Source organism: Urocitellus parryii, chromosome 2, assembly GCF_045843805.1.
Source record: "Urocitellus parryii isolate mUroPar1 chromosome 2, mUroPar1.hap1, whole genome shotgun sequence".
In the NCBI taxonomy this organism is placed as follows: Eukaryota; Metazoa; Chordata; class Mammalia; order Rodentia; family Sciuridae; genus Urocitellus; species Urocitellus parryii.
This window is the reverse complement of record NC_135532.1, coordinates 70,625,910-70,644,773: the sequence shown is the minus strand read 5'-3', so window position 1 is coordinate 70,644,773 and position 18,864 is coordinate 70,625,910. Positions and strand designations below refer to the sequence as shown.

The following is an 18,864-nucleotide window of genomic DNA, read 5'->3' as shown; positions in this document are numbered from 1 at the left end:
TGGAGATTTTAAACCAGGATAGTGTTTCTCAAACTTAAATAGTTCACATACTAACTTCATGATTTTTGCCATAGCTTCATATGGGTTCGTAGCATTATTTACTTAACTATGTTCTTTGTATCTTTGTATCAAATAACTTCAAGCTTGATTCCTTTTTCCAAAAAAAATGCACTTACTTAAAAATGAAATTTTATATTTCCACCATAAGAGGAAAAATAGCACCACTGGTCATAAATGTAAAATATCCTTATCAACATATACGGTAAAAACAGTAATAAAATATTAGAAGTCTCATGAGATATGGTTGCTTAGCAATGGCTATGTCAATGCAGCCACATGGGAGAGCCCCAATGAAACCAGTAATGGTCCCCTAGCCAACTCACATAATCAGGAGAGTTAATAATGGAAGTCACTGCTGATTTTACACATGTAAGTTTGGGTGGTTTGTCACCCATCAAACCAAACTGAATCAGCCAATGACAGCTCTTCTCAAACCTCTATGTCCATATCAATCACCTGGCAACCTTAATAAAAGGCAGAATTTAATTCCAAATTTCTGGGTGATGGTTGAGATTCCATAGTGCTTACCAGTTCCAAGTGATACCAACAAACCACACATTTGAGTAACAAAATTTTAGAGAGCAGAATCATTTTTTTATTGGTCACTTTATGGCCATTGTATTCATTTGTTAGAAAGTAAGGAAATATCCCACACTGGATGGCTTATGCAACAGAAATTTGTTTTCTTACAATTCCTCAGGATAAAAGCTTGAGAACAAGGTGAAGACACAGTTTCCTCTAATATCTGTCCCTTTGACTTGCAGATGACCATGTCCTCTTTTTCTGCACATGGTCTTCTATGTCATAATCTTTTCTCATAAGGACCCCTGTCACATTGGATTAAGGCTCACCCCTAAATGACCTCATTTAGGCTTAATTACTTCTTTAAAGCTCCTTCTCCAAATATAGTCACTTTCAGAAGTACTGGAGTTAGGACTTCAACATATGAACTTTGGTTGGACACAACAGCTAACTTTAAAAAGTTTAAAGAGGAAATCATGGCATCTGAGATGAAATTTAAAAGATAATTTGTATTTGGGGGGAGAAGTATAGGGGATTGAACTCAGGGTAACTTGACCACTGAGCCACATCCCCAGACCTATTTTATAATATTTTTTAGAGACAAGGTCTCACTGAGTTGCTTAGTACCTTGCTTTTGCTGAGGCTGGCTTTGAACGTGGGATTCTCCTGCCTCAGCCTCCTGAGCTGCTGGGATTACAGGTGTACGCCATGGTGCCCGGCAATAACTTGTATTTTGTAGGAGCCAAAAAGGATCTGAGCCCAGGCTGGTCAACTCAGGAGTGTATACATTTTACAAATCGATAAGACATCTCACATGATACTGTATTAGGTACTTTGATTTTTTCTAAAATTGTATGTTTCGTCTTTGCCTGACATGCAAAATCCACCCCGTTTACACACACACACACACACACACACACACACACACACACACACACACGGAATTTAATTCCTAGGATAAGGAGACCACAGTTTCTGCTCATTAGGAGACAGTATGATTGGCCTGTAAACCTCTGGCTCTGGCTCTCTTCATCTGTGCCACTAAAAGGATCTTCTGTCACTCGAGTGCCTCCGATGCAGCCTGCATCTTTTCAGTCAACAACTACAGGTGCTGGAACATTCCCCTAACTGAAATCTATCAGAGGCACAGCACTGATGGATCCAGGGAAGGAAATAAAAGGCATCGTTTGCCTGTGCGTTTCTCTCAAGCTGATGATAAATCATAAGACATGGTATTGACGTTGCAGCTTCCTCAAAAGAGCCCAGAGTGCTCTCCAGACGTTACCTCACAGCATCCCTGTGACTCTGACCTGAGAAGCGGCTCCTGAAAGTGCAGTCCTACCCAATCACTGCGAGAAATCTAGAAACCAGTAGGTAATATATATTCTTTTAAGGGTAAACGTGGGGCTACTTAAATACCACTGAGGGGCTTTTTTTTCCCCCAGAGTGCTTAGGTAATACAGGCAATAAGCATTTTTGACTGGGTGATTACGTACTCTTTGGACATCACCTGTGCCAGCAGGCAGGAGAACAAAGACAAATGTGCTCTTTTAGCCTGATTCTTAGCTGTGCCCTTTGGAAAACTACACAATAGACTACTAAATACTTTCGAGCTAAACTTTGAGACATTTCAAAGAGATCCTATAGAAATATTGCATTCACAAGGGCCAACAGCAATGATAAAAAATGGAAGGATTAACCACAAAATCACAGCTGCTCAACAATGCCCGTGTCTACTGTTTTCCTTACCACTGTGCCTCAGGAAATTCACACTGTCCCAGTCAGGTCATAAGACCTCCCGTTCACTGTCTGGGTTCTTTTCCAGTCTCTTTAGAAGTCAAACTCCATTTGTTTGAAAAGAACAATTACATCCAAGGGAATAGCACTCCAGGACAGTCACAGAAAAGGAAATGCATTTCAGAATCACACAACCCCAGTTCAAATCTTGATGGTTACTTGCAAGCTGTGTGACTTTGGACAACTAGGGTCACTCCTCTAAATCTCCATTTCTCATTTATAAAATAGAAATTATAATGATGCCTGCATCAGGGACTAGTAAGAGTATTAACTAAAACAACATGTGCAAAGAACTTAGTGTCCTTCCTAGCATCTCTTCCTTTCTTCGCGGAACATACAATACTGATCAAAATAATCACTGCTGCCCATTTTACCAATGACTTTAGAAAGGAGAAGAGGAACAAAACAGAAAAATAAAATGAGAGAATTTAGGAATTCTCAAATTCTGCACACGTACTCTCCTATCCCAAATCAAGGGTCATCACTTGGACCTGCATTGTTCATGATGTAGAGAGGATTTTGGCTGTTTGTTTTTTGTTTTGTAAGGTGCTAAAAACAAACAAACAAACAAACAAAAAAACCCTCATTATTCTCTCTCTCCTGCTGGAGTTTTACAAAAAGTGATGGTTTTATTTTTATTTTTATTTTTTGGTACTAGGGATTGAATCCAGAGGTGCTTAACAAATGAGTCATACTCACAGTTCTTTTTATTTATTTATTTTGAGATAGGATCTCACTAAAGTGTTTAGGGTCTTGCTAAATTACTAAAGCTGGTCTCCAATTTACAATCATCCTGCCTCAGCCTCCTAAGTCTCTGGGATTACAGGCATGCACCACCACACCCAGCTACAGTGTGTGTACAGTTTAGAGAATCAGAAGCAATAAGTGCAATTTTTCTATTTTATTTTAAGATAAATTGTGGAGAAAATATCCAAATTTTCCATGGTTGTTTAATACAAGAAACCTTATTTGCCACTAATTCTGATCAATTGAGAACTTGAGTTCCATTTGCTCTGACAGGCTGTGAAACATATTTTTCTATTCCAGGGTCATGCTTGCTCTAAATAACAGAAAGTGGTCTGTGTAATGATACATACATATCCGAGTTAGGAACTATTATTTTCTCTGTCTTGAAAGCCCTTGATGGTATTTACATTCTAAATTAAACTGAACACTGTATATTGATTTTAATATGTTAAGATGAAATTCAATTTCATGACTACTGCTAGCATCACAGAGCATGTAGGATCAATGTGTTTGCTGATTTTCTGCTTACTACCAATATCTCCCCTAGGGTTTGATACAAGATTTACAAGAATATTGTTTCCAAAGATGTATGCATAAATATGCTATCAAATAAGCTACAATGCTTTGCACATTAGGCACTGAATGATTTGCTTTCTGCATTTTAATAAGCCTGGCATAAATGCTGACAAATCCTTTAGAGAGTTCAGTCACCTACTGAAACTCCATTTCTGTCCCAGGGATAGAGCCAGCAGGAGAGGTCTCCCTGTGACTGCTCTTAGAATTCATCATCTCCATAAAGGAAGGAGAGCATTTCAACTAAGACAGAGCTATGGGTGCTCAGGATGTGATTGTTGACATGGCAGAAAGCCTAGCAGCCAATTAGGTACCAGTAAGTGAGTGGTGTGTGTGTGTGTGTGTGTGTGTGTGTGTGTGTGTGTGTGTATCCAGCTCCATAAAGCCTTCCTTAACTTGAATGCAGTTTGTGTTTGGAGTTGGGCAGCACTAAGGTCAAGTCCAGATGGGTGACACTGAGTGAAATACTTACCTGTGACTCAATGTATTTATCTGACAAATGGGAAGAATAACAATACATCATAAAGCTGTGAAGATTGAGTAAGACAATACACATAATCCCCACAGTACTTGGCAATGTGAAAGAGCTCAATAAAGGGTAGCTATTATTATGAGATAAACCCATATTCCAGGCATTTAAACAAAATTTGTATTGAATTCTTATTATGATCAAGAAACTGAAGACATTTAGGGGAACACAAATATTAGTACAACATATTTCCTGCTTTGGGAGGGGGTTACATTCTAATTGGGTGGATGAATACATAGATAACTATATTGATAATAACACATTATGAAGTGCCAAAAAAGCAGTTTAATAAAGAGCTGAATCCACAGGTAAAAAGATTACTTTTTGCTAGGAAATGAGGGAAGCCCCCTTGAAAGGATGGTTTTTGTGTCTTGAAGAATAAATGGAACTTTCATGTGCAGAAAGTTGAATGTACAGAGAAATAAATATATGGAAACAAGAATATGAGGTACAGACATCTAGCTGTTCTGATTACCAGAAAGGTGTATTTGGAAATCGAGTGGGAAAGAGGTATGGAAAATTGGTTGGAGGAAGACAAATAGGTTAAGAGTTTAATCTTTATTTGATATGAAGGGGGTGCCATTGACATTTGCTCCACCAAGGAATGAGCTGACCTGAGCTGCATAACTGGAAAAGCAGTCTGATGGCTGATCCTCCTAGCACCATTTGAAATGCTTTTGTTCATTAACCCATTTAGTCTCCATAAAACCCTACGAGGTCAGTACTGTCATTGCTGCTGGTCTACAGATGACAGATATTCAATCCACTCTCCAAGAGTAAATGATAGTCAGGAACTAGGAAAGGCAGAATTGGACCCACGTCTGGCTGGGTCCCCATACCCTTGACCACTAATCCCAAAGTTGAGAGTTAAGTGAGAGGGTAGAAGGAGGCCATTATTGGAGGGCAGCTGGGATAGAATAAGGGTTGAAAGTAATTTGGTTTGAGTAGATTCATGAAGCAAGGAGACAACTATGAGGATAATGTCAACAGCAGTATTGACAGAGCTAAGGAATTAGTGTCATTTCATGCATGAGAAAGTGCATTCACACATAGCAGATGTTGTAAAAGCACAATGCAGGATTTCCTTAGTGAAGGTGCCGTGGAACATGATGGTCCAAGAGCATGAATGTTATCATCTGACAGACCAGTGGGTGACCCTGAGCAGTATTAGTTTATCCACCTACAAAAGTAAAAATCTGACGAGTTGGTTTAGGTGGAATTAGATATATAATGTTTGTTGAAGTGGCCGGAATACAGGAGGCACTCAGTTCACATTAACTTTCTTTCCTGCTATAAAGGTCAGTGAGCATAGATGAGAGTAAGGACAGGGAAGGAAGAGGGAGAAGCAACTACAGAAGGTTAAGCCCTTCTCCTCCAGTTGAGCTTTGCTTCTAGAAACTCCACAGGAGACTTTTAGGGAAGGGGAGAATTGAAAAGCAGAGACTGAAGTTGGAGTTGGTCTCAGCAATGCAGGATCTTCCAGCTGCACAGGGAGGCAAGTATAGAGGAAAGAAAGATGGTTGGAGAGAAAAGGGAAGCTTCTTTGGCCTTATATTGGGGCTGACATTCTGATATTAAAACAACATGATAATGTCATGGATCCCACAGAACTTCAAATGATGCCTGGTTGTAAATCTTGCTTACAAATGGTCAGCCAACCCTTGAAAAGACATCTTTGGTCACACACCACAACAGGATCCTGTGACCTATAACACATCTGGTATATCAACTTAAAATTTAGAAGAGCACTGATGGATTTTAAACCCTTTTGAGAGAAGTTCTGGAGCTTCATTCCACAAGGGAGGGTCATTTTTTAATAGACCTTTCTGCTGAACCAACTGAACATTTTAATTACTAGATTCAAGAAGTTTAATCAGGTATTTAACCAAGAGCCACATCCCCATCCCTTTTCATGTTTTATTTTGAGACAGGGTCTCTCTAAGTTGCCTAGGGACTCATTAAGTTGTTGAGGTTGACCTTGAATTTGCAATCCTCCTGCCTCTGCCTCCTGAGTTACTGGAATTACAGCGGTGCACCTGGCCATGCTTTGTCTTTCTATTTGAGGTCCTTGTGATTTGAACCAGCCATCACAGACCTCAGGACTGTGTATCCTCAGCTGTTAACTTTCACTCACCATGAGGATGGGGGAAGTATGGCCAAAGAAGCCCAATTCTCTGATATACTTTCTGAGGACTCCCAAGGTCTTTCTTTTTCCAATTATGTATCAATGTGAAGCCAGATTTTCTTTATGCACTTCAGTCAAAAGAACATCTTGCAACAAATTGATGGAGATGCATATGTATAAATCTAAGTATCTTCTGTAAAGTCAGATATCTAAAAAGGATAGATTTGCAAAACTGTAAAACAGTGATATCCTCCACAATTTTTGTTTGTTTGTTTATGGAAATTGAGATCTTTTTTCAAAATATTATTTCTACTAATTTGTAATGGATTCACTTTGTTACATTTAAATGGATTGAAATAGTTTAAAAGTTCTCAGTTTTAATTGAAAATATGGTATGCATCAATAGAAATAACCTATTCAATACCAAGACAAAACAGAAACTCTTTGGAGTCCCCAATAATTCTTGAAAATTGTAAAGGTATTCTCAAAAAGTTCCAGATGTACTAGTCTGAATGGGTGCCATCAGTTTTGTCTTCCATGTTGGCTATGATTTCATCTTAGTTAATGGATTAAGAATCTTCAGATCCCTTATCTGTTAGAAAATAGATTGTAGAATCTCACATGATAATAAAGATATTTTTCCTTTCTCTAAAAAAAAAATAGTCTTCAGATAACTTAAATTACAAAACTGCTATCCAAGGAGTGGGTAGATCTTCACTTTTATAGTCAAGCTACCAAATTAACTATTTGGGGCAAATACATATAATTCTGTTCTCCATACTCTTTAGAAATTTTATAAATAAATAACAAAAAAAGTAACCATAATTCATAGAAACTGCCATAAATGTCAAGTGCTAATGGCTACTGGAATTACTTTCAGCCACCTGGCTCACTCCAAGCTCTAGTCTTGTCTGGGCTGACTTATTTCAGAATTTTATGTAGCTAAAATACAAGTGTTAACCACCAAGCTAAACTTTTATTGCTTCTTACAGCAGGGATTCCCAAGTGCCTATTCTTGAGTCTCACCCCAGATTTCCTGATATAGTATCTCCTAGTGTGAATCAGGAAACCTGCATTTTTAATAAGAACCAGAGTAGATAAATGCTGCACAGCAGAGTTTGGGAACTAAAAGTATTCTGCTTCTGCCAGTGTTTTCAGATTTACATACTCTAATTCATTTCTCTTTCTTAACAAAGCAGCCATATTTGCAAATTTTTTCATGACTTCAATATACTCCTACTTCCAGTGTCCCATTCTTACTTTCTCATTTAACCTTCTGAATTTTTGAAATTAGGGGTCATTTGCCCCAGTTTTTAGTAATTCTCCATTTGATTCCATGTCTCCTTGTGAAAGATTATCATTGCATTTTGTTTATAAAAAGAGTCAGATTTTTCTACAAAACAAACATAATTGAAATACATTACCAAATACCAGAATAATTAGGTTATGATCATCAGGCCTCTGTCACTATGACAAAAAAAAAAAAAAAAAAAGGTAGATGAAGCTGCAACCCTACCAAAGCCAGACGTGGAAGAAGTAACAAGGACGAATGAGAAGAGTTGGGTCAGTGAACATTTGCTTTCACATGTTTCCCAGGATATCCCTGCTGGCTTTGTCCTGGAATCTTTCACTCTGATTTTAAAGCAACCCATCCTTTTTGAAAGAAAAGGGGAAATAGTCTCGTGTTGGACTGAGGATGTAGACTATACCAAGAATAAACTCTAGCTCCTTTGGGGACTGGGACTTGCAAGTGACATTAGACTGGAAACCAAACCAGGTGTTTTCTCTTCTTTTCTTTCAATTTTTGTTAGTATACCCATCCTTGTGGGAAAAACAGAGAGCAAAGCAGAGCAAGCATCCATAAATGTGCTGGGATAGACGAGTTATCTTCAAAAGCCTGGGTATGATGGTGGTAATAAAGGCCTTTGATTTGTTTTAAATTATTTATGCTTTGCTCATTTTTTAAGCAGGCATCTAATTTATAATAGAAACAGAGACTTGGGAAAGAGACCATCCATTCCTCTCTCCCTGTCAGCGTGGGGTTGCTTCCTGCAGAACATTTTGGAGTGCTTCGTCTTGCAGACACTCTGTCTAAGTCTGCTCCACCAGGAGCCTAATGCACGAGTGGTGCTTGATCAACGTGCAGAGCCAGGAAGGCAGCCGTAGTATTAATAGCACAATGGGAAGAATCCTGGTGACGGGACTTTGCTGTTCACTCTGGAAGACAAGCTCGCATTCATATTGACTTGCCCTGGGAAAGTATTTCCCGAGACCCTTTCTAAAGTTTCCTCCTGCTCCCCATTATGCCATTACTAGCAGTTAGGGCTTTCGGCTGTCGTTGATGGAGAGGTGGGGATGCCATCATTTTTAAGTGCTCTGCAAAGTGCTGACTTGGCAACCCTGGAGAGAGAGGGTTTTATATATCCCCGGAACAGGCAGAATCTAAGCAATGGCTGTAGGAGTTTCACATGGGCTTGCCAACAGATTTCAAACTTGCTTTGTAATCTTAATTCTTGACTTTAGGTTTCAGAGCCCAGAGAGGTGAATTGAATTGGAAGGTGTGATAGTTCAGCTAGACAAGCCCAAATTAATTTCTCATGAACCAAATAACAGCCAGGAATAGCTAGCTCCATTGCTTGATGCCTCCTTGAGCTGCTCAACTACTAACTGATATTTTTTTAGCAACTCTCTACTAACTGCTTTTTTTCAAATAGCCGTAGATGAAAGTCTGATGTTTTTAACTTCTTAAATTAGAGCTAAAATGAATGGGTATGAGTTGTGGAAAAGACTTTAGTAATAAACCAAAAAATAATTTATACAAAAATTCTCTCCTCCTCCCTACTTACCTCCTTCTTGCCTGAGGGAGAATGGGGGATAGCAACTAAAGTCGACTCAAGATTTATTACAAAAAATTATTTGAGACAAAGAAATGACTGTGATAGAAATTGTATCTAATCATGTTGAATTCCCTTGGAAACTATTTTTTCTTTTTAAACTCACAATCTTCAGTTTTATTCCAATCTCTCCACTACTTGAAACAAGCTTCCTGCTAGGAATAATCGTGTTAAATTAAAAGTATAAACAATTATTAGAAATATATAGTCTTAGAAACCATTAAATTTGTTCCTTAAGCAGGTTTATTACTTTTCTGCATACTTGCATGAAAATTTGTCTTCTACCAATTTGACATAAAATAGCCAGGATCAGATTTATTCATCTTATCAATACCATTATTTTGTACTGTCAGGTATTGAGAATATTATCTGGGTAGCAGGTATAGTTCTTCAAATAGCAGACTCTCCCCCAGTCCCCTCCCTACCAACTCACCAATGTTGAGCAATTATTTTGTTTGTTGGAAAATAAGCTTAGTCTTATATCAAAGGCTCTGCTGCACCTGTAGTGATTTAGAATTCAAATGTGGCTAATTTATAAAACAACCACATATCACTGCTCCCAGCAGAAGTCAGGTACTTAATACAAACTCCACTCCCAACACAGTTACTTTCTTTTCTTGGGCCTTTTGCTTTTAGAAAAATCTCTGACTAATACTAAAGAAGGGCTCCCTTCTTTCAGGTTCCAAAAGTTCAGCCACGGGCAAGGAACCACAGGCTTTGATTTCATGTTGGAGTTCCACAAGAATTGGCCAGATGCAGCCACCTGCATTTTGGTTGAACAAAAGGGATCTTTGTGAATGACTAAAGGTGCTGTTTGTGAAATCTTTGGTTTTCCACTTGTAAATCTGTAGGAATAGCAAACCTGGCCTGGGAGACATTGTTTGGAAAACAAGCATCAGAGGAAGAATGTAAACAGTTTGGAGCATTTTTCTCATGAGTGAAGATGAGTTTTGCAATTGGTTCTAAAGAAAATGAAAGGCATAGTGCATGCTCAAAGAAGGAAAGGAAACAGAAAGCTGAGAGTTTTCCAAAATAATTTTATCAGAGATTCAAACCAGAAAAGCAAGGGAAGGGGTTTAGATGTAAGATTAACGAATACCTCTGGGTCATTTACCCATGTTAATCACAGTTTTAGAGCTTGGAGCAAATCAAAATGTCCAGCCCTCTGTATATTTGTCTAGAAAACACAGGTCATGATATCTACTATGGATAGATAGTTCACACCAGCAGGAAAGAAAACCTATAAAGGTGATAGACTACAACACATAAACACACAATTATTCTTCTTGTAATATTATAAGGTGTAACTTTTTCCATGTTTTTTTTTCTTTTCAATTAGGTGTTTATTTTCTGCCTGCCTAAATTCCTAAGTCTACCTTGATAGTTTTTTCTTTCCTCTATTTGCATGTGCGTGATACTTTTCTCACTGACTCCACCTGTCTAGTGCCAGACACATGACCTCCTGGACCTAAAATAGTGCAGAAACACAATTACACTACACTAAATTTGCTAAGAAGAAATTACTTGCCATATTTATATTCAATTTTTCACAAAGTTTGGAATCCAGCCCCTCTCTAAAGAAAAGCAGGATAGTGAAGGGAACATGATAATAATGAGAAGGAAGAGAAGTAAAAACTACTATTTGTAGGATTTGCCCTGAATGATGATGTCATCTGAATAGAAGGGCTGATTGATCAGAAAGAAAGATCCAGGCAGAAGTACCTGAAATTGAGCTGTCAGTCTCAAAAAATAATTTTAAAAATACAGGAAGCATGACAATGTACAGAAATCTTGGTAAGGCACACTCAGGCACTCTCCTGAAGATGCCAGCATAAGAATGTTTCTGCTCCAAACATATTTTCTCATGAATAGATGAAAATCACCCAAAGATAGAGTATTGTCCAGTGTGGGTTATGGACTTCCCCTTTGGTCAGAACACAGAATGGGTGCTGAAACTGGCCCACAGAGAATGATGTGAGAGTATGCAGATGCATAAAAGAAAAGAAGGTACTGAAAAGAAGTGAAAGAGAGGGAGGAAAGAGGGGAAGGGGAGGAGGGAGTATAGATATTTGACAGCCTAAAACTGCAGATCTCCACTTTACTACAAAAAAGACTTCCACCTCTAAACACAACTTGCTGGTCTGCAGACTTGAAAAAAATTATTTGTTTTACAATTAGCTCTCCTTGTGACCTAACATATTTAAAATTCAGTGGGACACAAATCTACATTGTGGCTTATGCCTAAAATTGATTAAGATTTTTGGCCACCACTTGAAATTATATTTCATGTGTGTAAAGTCAGCTGAAAACCTTGAGTTTTTTTCATATGGACTGTATTTAAGCCAGGTCTTGATGGCCTCCTTACGTGTACACAGGTGATTTCTTAGCCTAAATGGGATTTCACATTTATCCTTATTAAGTTACATCATTAATTTTAATCTCTCAGGACCTTTTCAAAATCCTGATCCTATCAACCAGTAATTTGACTATTTTTCTAAGCTTGGAGCCGTCATGTGCAAGTTTATAAGTCTCTTTATGGAATGTTGGTTTAGCAAGGGCTGAGAAAGCAGCTAGTTTGTGTTTGTTTTTTGTTTGTTTGTTTTGTATTGGGGAATGAACCCATGTGTGCTTTCCTATTGAGTCAAATCATCAGCCCTCTTTATTTTTGAGACAAGGTCCTGCTAAATTGCTTATGGCCTGAACTTGCAATCCTCCTACCTCGGCCTCCCTAGTCACTGTGATTACAGGTGTGCACCACAATACCCAGCAACAACAGCTTTTTCATTTGCATCCACACTTCACCATTTACTACCTGTGCAAACTTTGGCAAATTTCTTAATCCATTTGTGATTTGGTTTTCTCATTTTTTAATTAGGGATAGTATTTGGTGTCCTGTAGGGTCTTTTGTTTTATTTGAGAAGATTGAATTTATTCATATAAAAAGCTAATTGCATTCAATAATTATTAGTTAATATGATATTATTTATATACATTTAACTCAGTGATGAAAATCTACATAGAATCCTGGAAGATCCTCTCCTTTAATATGGCTCATTATCTGTATAGCCCTGAAAATGTTTGACACATCTCCTCTGCTTTACCAACCCAAATGTAGAAACAATATGTTTATTTAGCTACTTTCATTAATGTTTTCCCCTGTCACTTTAACAGAATACTTCTTTTTGTATCTTCCTCCATTGCATCCAGAGCAAACTTTTCAAGGGCTGCTTATAAGGTCAGGTGTCTTAGACACAAAGGTACAAGATTCTGTCTCCAGTCCTTGCATTCAACTCAGCTGAGTAACCATAGGCCAGTTATTTAACCTCTTTGTCCTGCCTCTCATTTTCCTCATGTGGAAAAAACAAAAAGAATGGAATGGTTAGATCATGGTTAACTTACTTTAAAATGCCAGTTACTGGGCTGGGGATGTGGCTCAAGTGGTAGCGCGCCTGCCTGGCATGCGTGCGGCCCGGGTTCGATCCTCAGCACCACATACCAACAAAGATGTTGTGTCCGCCGAGAACTAAAAAATAAATATTAAAAATTCTCTCTCTCTCTCTCTCTCTCTCTCTCTCTCTCTCTCTCTCTCTCTCTCTCTCTCCTCTCTCACTCTCTCTTTAAAAAAAAATGCCAGTTACTGTTAAAATCCTTCATGAAACTCTTTCATGTCTAAGTCTAGCCCAAGTACTTGACAATCCGCCTGGCTGTGTATCTCAGCAGCACTGTCTGATCTGGGGGCTTTTGCCATCATGCATTTTAACTTTGCAGGTAACTGAGCCTTCCTGGGCATTGTGACTGAGCTTTTCTGCCTAAAATGGCAGTGTTAGGGAGAACAAGTGTGTTTGTGAGCCCCTCAAGTGGAAATCAGATTCTTAAACACTATCTCAAATTAGCTGGATCAGTCTTTCTGAGGATTGCATTTAGAATTGGTAATTTAATAAATTCCCCAGATGATTCTTTGGCACCCCAAAGTTTAAGAACTATTAACCTACACAAGGCTATAAATCCCACAGAGAATTCACCAGTGCTTGTTGGATGAATTCATTCACTGCTTACGAAAAGAACGTTTGCCAGATATGTTGTTAGGAATTGAACGTGGTCACCTTTATTTTTTATCTGCCTCCTTGGAGCCGCACAAAGTTGATAATGCACAAATATCCATTCACTCCTCAGATGCTTCATCTCTGATGTCTCCTGTAGAGGCACTCAAACCACAGAATCTACTCATAAATTAGCACTGGAAAACACTTTCAAAAATAGTCAAGAGATAAGCCTTCCCATCAGGGATTTCCTAAGTCACTTCTACATTAGAAAATAGATTATCGTTTTTTTTCCCCCTCTGGCTCCTGACAATACATTAGAGACCCCACAACTAAAGCAAGGCCATTCTCTAAAACCTCAGCTAAAGCACTCACAAGACACCACAACAAGTCTCCAACATTGTGAACATGAAAGTAGGTACTCCAGGGAACAGAGAGAGAGTGGGGGACTAGGCCCCTCCTCACAGAGAGCTGTTCCCTTCAGAAGAACATAAGGCGACTCCAATAACATCATCAAAAGCTCTGAGTTTTCCAACTGTACAGCTTACTCAAGACTAGTTCTCCCACTCTGATTATTGTTTTCCTCAAGTTTTATAATCCACACTCCCGTATCAAGAAGGGATGCTAAAATGTGCCAGTAAATAATGTTAGAGTGCTACAATTGCCCACTGGTACAATTCTTTTGAGCTTGTTTTTATGGAGTGATGTCATGTTTCAAAGCTGTCAAAAAGGACATTTTGTGGGCATCCTGAAGGTTAGGACAAAAAAGAACACCTAGTATTCAGTTCTTAATTCATTCTTTTTCCTGCCTCAGTTTAAGTAAACCAAAGAAAGAAGTCTGAACGTAGGACATTCATTTATTTTTTAAATCATACTGGTTAATTTTTACCAATATCCTGAGTTCTTCACTGTTCATTCTCAAGGCAAATTTTGTGTCCTCTATTCAAATTCTATTTCTTTTCCAGAATGAAGACATTCCACTGAGTTTTGATTTTGTCAAGGATATTTGTGCAATGGAACTTCCATTGATTGGTACAGGGAATTGAAATAACTGGAGGGATTGCCTAGTCTTAATTATTAATTATGTTTTCAGAAAAATATTTAGTTTTATTGCTTTATATAGATGTAATAGCTACATTTAATACTTAGACATACTATAATGAATAGATGTTAGATTTTATCATCTCCCCTCTCTTCTAAAAGCTGTTTGTATTTTTAAAAGGATTTTAAATGCTAGTCTGTGATCCTGTTTATACTATCAATTTTTTCATCAAACACTTCATTTGTTAATACAAAGATAAATTTAACCTCACAGATAAAGTTCCAAATAATTGAAAAAATTTTTTTGAGATTTCTGAGTTTTATTATCTGTTTGAGGATAAATATTATTGCAATAAAATTTTACATAAAACATGCCAAAATATTTAGATTTAAAGGTTTTAAAAGTTCAGATATGGAAAGAAGCTCAGGAATGTACTAAATGGATGGTTCCTTTGCAAATGAGAGAGACTTGGAGTGACAAATCTAAATGTAGGAATTGTAGTAGTCAGGTTCCAAGGGGCAAAGTTACAGCTGAAACTAAGGGAAATATTGTCCAGCAACAAATGGGCCTCTGGGAATGGCCAACTCAAGGCCTGTTGGGATCTAGGTCTTTAAATATTTGTCACTCAGGTCTGGGGCTGTAGCTCAGTGGTAGAGTGCTTGCCTAGCATGCAGGAGGCACTGGGTTTGATCCTCAGCACCACATAAAAATAAATAAATAAAGTAAAGGCATTCTGTCCATCTACAATTACAAAAAAAAATTAAAAATATATATTTGTCACCCAGCTCTGCTTCTCTCTGGATGTTTCTCAGGCCTGACTTCTTCTGGGTCAGCTTTTGAATGGAAAAGAGGGAGGCCAGGAGCTACCAGATGAGATTATCATTTCATTTCATAATCCTAGAGCCTGTTTCCTGATTATTCCAGAAAAAAATCCCATGGAAGACCTTAATTGGCCTAAATTGGCATGAAGATCATACATTCATCCTTAAGACAATCACTGTGGTCAGCCAGCTAAGATACTAAGGTTCTGTAGGTTAACAGACCAGTAAGATGTGTATGTGGGGGAAGAAAGACAGCTCCCACAGAAAATAGATACAGACAAGTAACAATTCCCACTACCCATAGTCACATGGCTAGTTAGTGGAAAAGTCAAGCTGGAGCTAGAGTTCCTGACTCCTGGTCTAGCATTTCCTTCCATAGTTTTTGTTTCTCTTTGCTTTGCTTTGATCTTAGAGCCAATTTGGTTACTAGTTCTTTGGGGGCACAATTTAAGAACCTGGAAAAGGGGGAAAGTTTTAAATAATATCATAGTGTACCTGGCAATATTTTTTATTTTTATTTTTTAAAAAATTCAACTCATATCTTTCTCTGAGCCTTGTATAAACATATGATCCTTTGTAGATGGAATTTCTCATGGAAGAGATGTCCAGGAGATTCTTAATGTCTATTTTTTCAGTTTCCAACATATGGCCCAACATGTGGCCAAAGAAATGCTGAGGGTGTCTGGTTCCACCACTCTGGCCAGCTGCCTAAAGTAGGGGTAGACACTGATATATGTCCCAAGTGACCCAAACCTTTAGAACCTTTTAACTCTTCTTTCAAGAGCCTCATACCAAAGAGTCCATATTTGCCCTAAATGGAGCCTATTTGAAAAGGGCCACCTCTGTGATCTTGCTGGTTTTCCCTGAGGCTGGCACACAGTCTATTCACTAAGAGCAAAAGAGAATAAGTGCACTCCATCAGCCTCTTTCCCTTTTCTATCAAATGTAAGTGGTGTTATAATATTGATATGATCAAGACTAATGAGCCATTAATTCTAATTCAAAAAAAATGAGGTAACTGAACATGATCTTTTACAGTGCATTGATCCAATATGCCAGATGAAGGCAAGGTTACATTTCCTCTTGGATATGTGCCTGCTCTTCACAAGCAATTTTAAAATGTTCCCCATATGGATGTGCTCTTCTGAGTGCCAAAAATAAATCTAATAGAAGGAGACAAATATAATGTCTAAGGAGAAAATATGTCCACCTTTTAACATTTCTTCATCTTTCTTCTCCTTTCTTCAAGGCTCAGGCCTGGTGGCAAGTCACTTTGTGGGGCACCAAAATGTGCTTGGGGGATAAGCGCTGATTTCCTAATGAATGCAATTATATGCAAAGGTCAGAAAATGTATACATCTGTTATGTTTTCCCCCATACGTATGAGTTTTAATTAGTTGCCCTAAGTACCATTTGGGGGCTTCACATGCATGTGATTTCAGGTGGAATTTACAATAAAGACATTTTATTCTGCCATATTTCAAAGGTAACTTACTATGCTAATTTGAGGCTGCAAAAAAATCTTGGAGGCATGTTTTAGATTACCTGGGTACATTTTAAGATTTAGGGTACATTTTTTCATAAAACACTTTATTTTTTCTTTTTTTCAATATTTTTATTTGTTAAACATTTTATTTTTTCTTTGAAGGAATACATCAGCAATCTATTTTGCTATTTAAAAAAAAACTCTAAATTCTTAGAAACAAACAAAAACCAAAATATAGGGTAAAAACTCAAAGATTCTAGTTCTAGTGACTAAGACAAGTGGAATGTTTAATGCTTATCTTCTAAAAACCATGTTAAATGAAAGTCACATTCAGGTCTCCAGAACATTTTGATAAAACTACCTTTGCACATATTTGAATAACAGTTTGAATATATACATTGTTATGAGCTGAACTGTGTTTGTCAAAAATTTATAAGCTGAAGTCCTAACCCTCTGTACCAAAGAATATAACCCCATTTGGAGCTGGGGTCTTTAAAGATGTAATTGAATTAAAGCAAGGCTATTAGGGTGGGCTCTGATCCAACAAGACTAGAGTCCTTGTAAGAAGAGGAAAGTAAGACACAGGCAAGTGCAGAGGAAAGACCCATAAAGACAGAGGGAGAAGACAGCCAGCTATAAGCCAAAAAGAAAATAACTCTGTGGACACCTTGATCTTGGACTTCTAGCTTTCAGAATCATGAGAAAATAAATTTCTGTCATTTATTCAATCTGTGGTATTTTGTTATGGCATGAGCAAGCAAATATATACACCAACAGTAAGTTTAATAGGACCTTACATCTCTTAGGGATTATCTTTAGAAAGTGAGTATAACATTTCAGAAGAATAAAAATTGGAAGTAATGAGGACTGATATGGAGTAAATTATATTCCATGCATGCATGATGATGTCAAAATGAATATTTTACATTATAGTTTTATTATATGTAACTATAAGGCACTAATAAAAATATTTAAAAATAAATACAAAATAAAAATTAATTATGTCAAGAATGTCATGATTGCACATACATCATGCCCTGCACTACTGACTAGTGAACCATACAATCAGGATGGCTAAAGTTGACCCCAAGAAACCAAAGGGCAAGATGTCTGCTTATACCTTATCTCTGCAGACTTGCAGAGAAGAACATAGGAAGAAAAATCCAGAAGTCTCTGTCAATTTTGCAGAATTTTCCACAAAGTGCCCTAGAGAGGTGAAAGACAATGTCTGGGAAAGAGAAATCTAAATTTGGGGAAATGGCAAAGGTGGATAAAGTACACTATGATCAGGAAATGAAGGAATATGGAGAAGGTAAGGTATGCAAGAAGAGAAAGGACCTTAATGCCCCCAAAAGATCACTGTCTGAATTCTTTGTGTTCTGTTTAGAATTCCTCCCCAAGATCAAGTCCACAAATCCTGGTATCTCCATTGGAGATGTGGTAAAAAAAGGTGGGTGATAAGTGAAATAACTTAAGTGACAGCGAAAAGCAGCCATATGTCACTGAGTCTGTAAAGCTGAAGGAGAAATACGAGAAGGACGTTTTTGCCTATAAGTCCAAAGGAAAGTTTGATGGTGCAAAGGGTCCTGATAAATTTGCCCAGAAAAAGGTGGAAGAGGAAGACAAAGAAGAGGAGGAGGAGGAGGAATAAAAACTGTTTATCCTTTTCCTTGTGAATACCTTAGAGTAGGGGAGCAGTATGATTGACATATCTTATTTGAAATGTGTCTGTTACTCTCATTAAGTTCAATTACAAAATTTATCATGACCATATTGTAGTCTCTCAAAGTGCTCTAGAAATCATTAGTGGTTTACATGAAGTATCCCCAGGTATCAAGAGCACCCTGAAACTGTATCAAAGTTGTAGATATTTCCAAACATTTTTAAAATGAAAAAAGGCAATCTCATATTCTCCTCAGTCTGTGCACTTTGCTGGTGGTGTTTAAAGGCATTTGAAGATGTTCCTAACATTTCTTTTTCAATTTGTAAGGTGGTGTTAACTGTATGGTTATTGGCTAGAAATCCTCAGTTATCAACTGTACATATCTATAGTCTGTAAAAAGATAAAACACCTGAGACAAATTCTTGATGCTCCTTGCTTGGCATTGAGGCTGTGGGGGAAGATTCCTTTTGGGGTCTTTAAAGTCAATTCTTGCTTTGGGAGCAACAAGCCATTTAAAATATCCAACAAAATTAATTACCCATGAATTTTTGAAAGAAGACTTTAG

The 18,864-nt window shown here is 37.7% G+C and overlaps 1 pseudogene; it reads left to right on the top strand.

Annotated features, from left to right (window-relative positions):
• Positions 1–17,700: 17,700 nt before the first annotated feature.
• LOC113190772 (high mobility group protein B3 pseudogene) lies at positions 17,701–18,287 on the top strand (annotated as a pseudogene).
• The last annotated feature ends 577 nt before the right edge of the window (positions 18,288–18,864 follow it).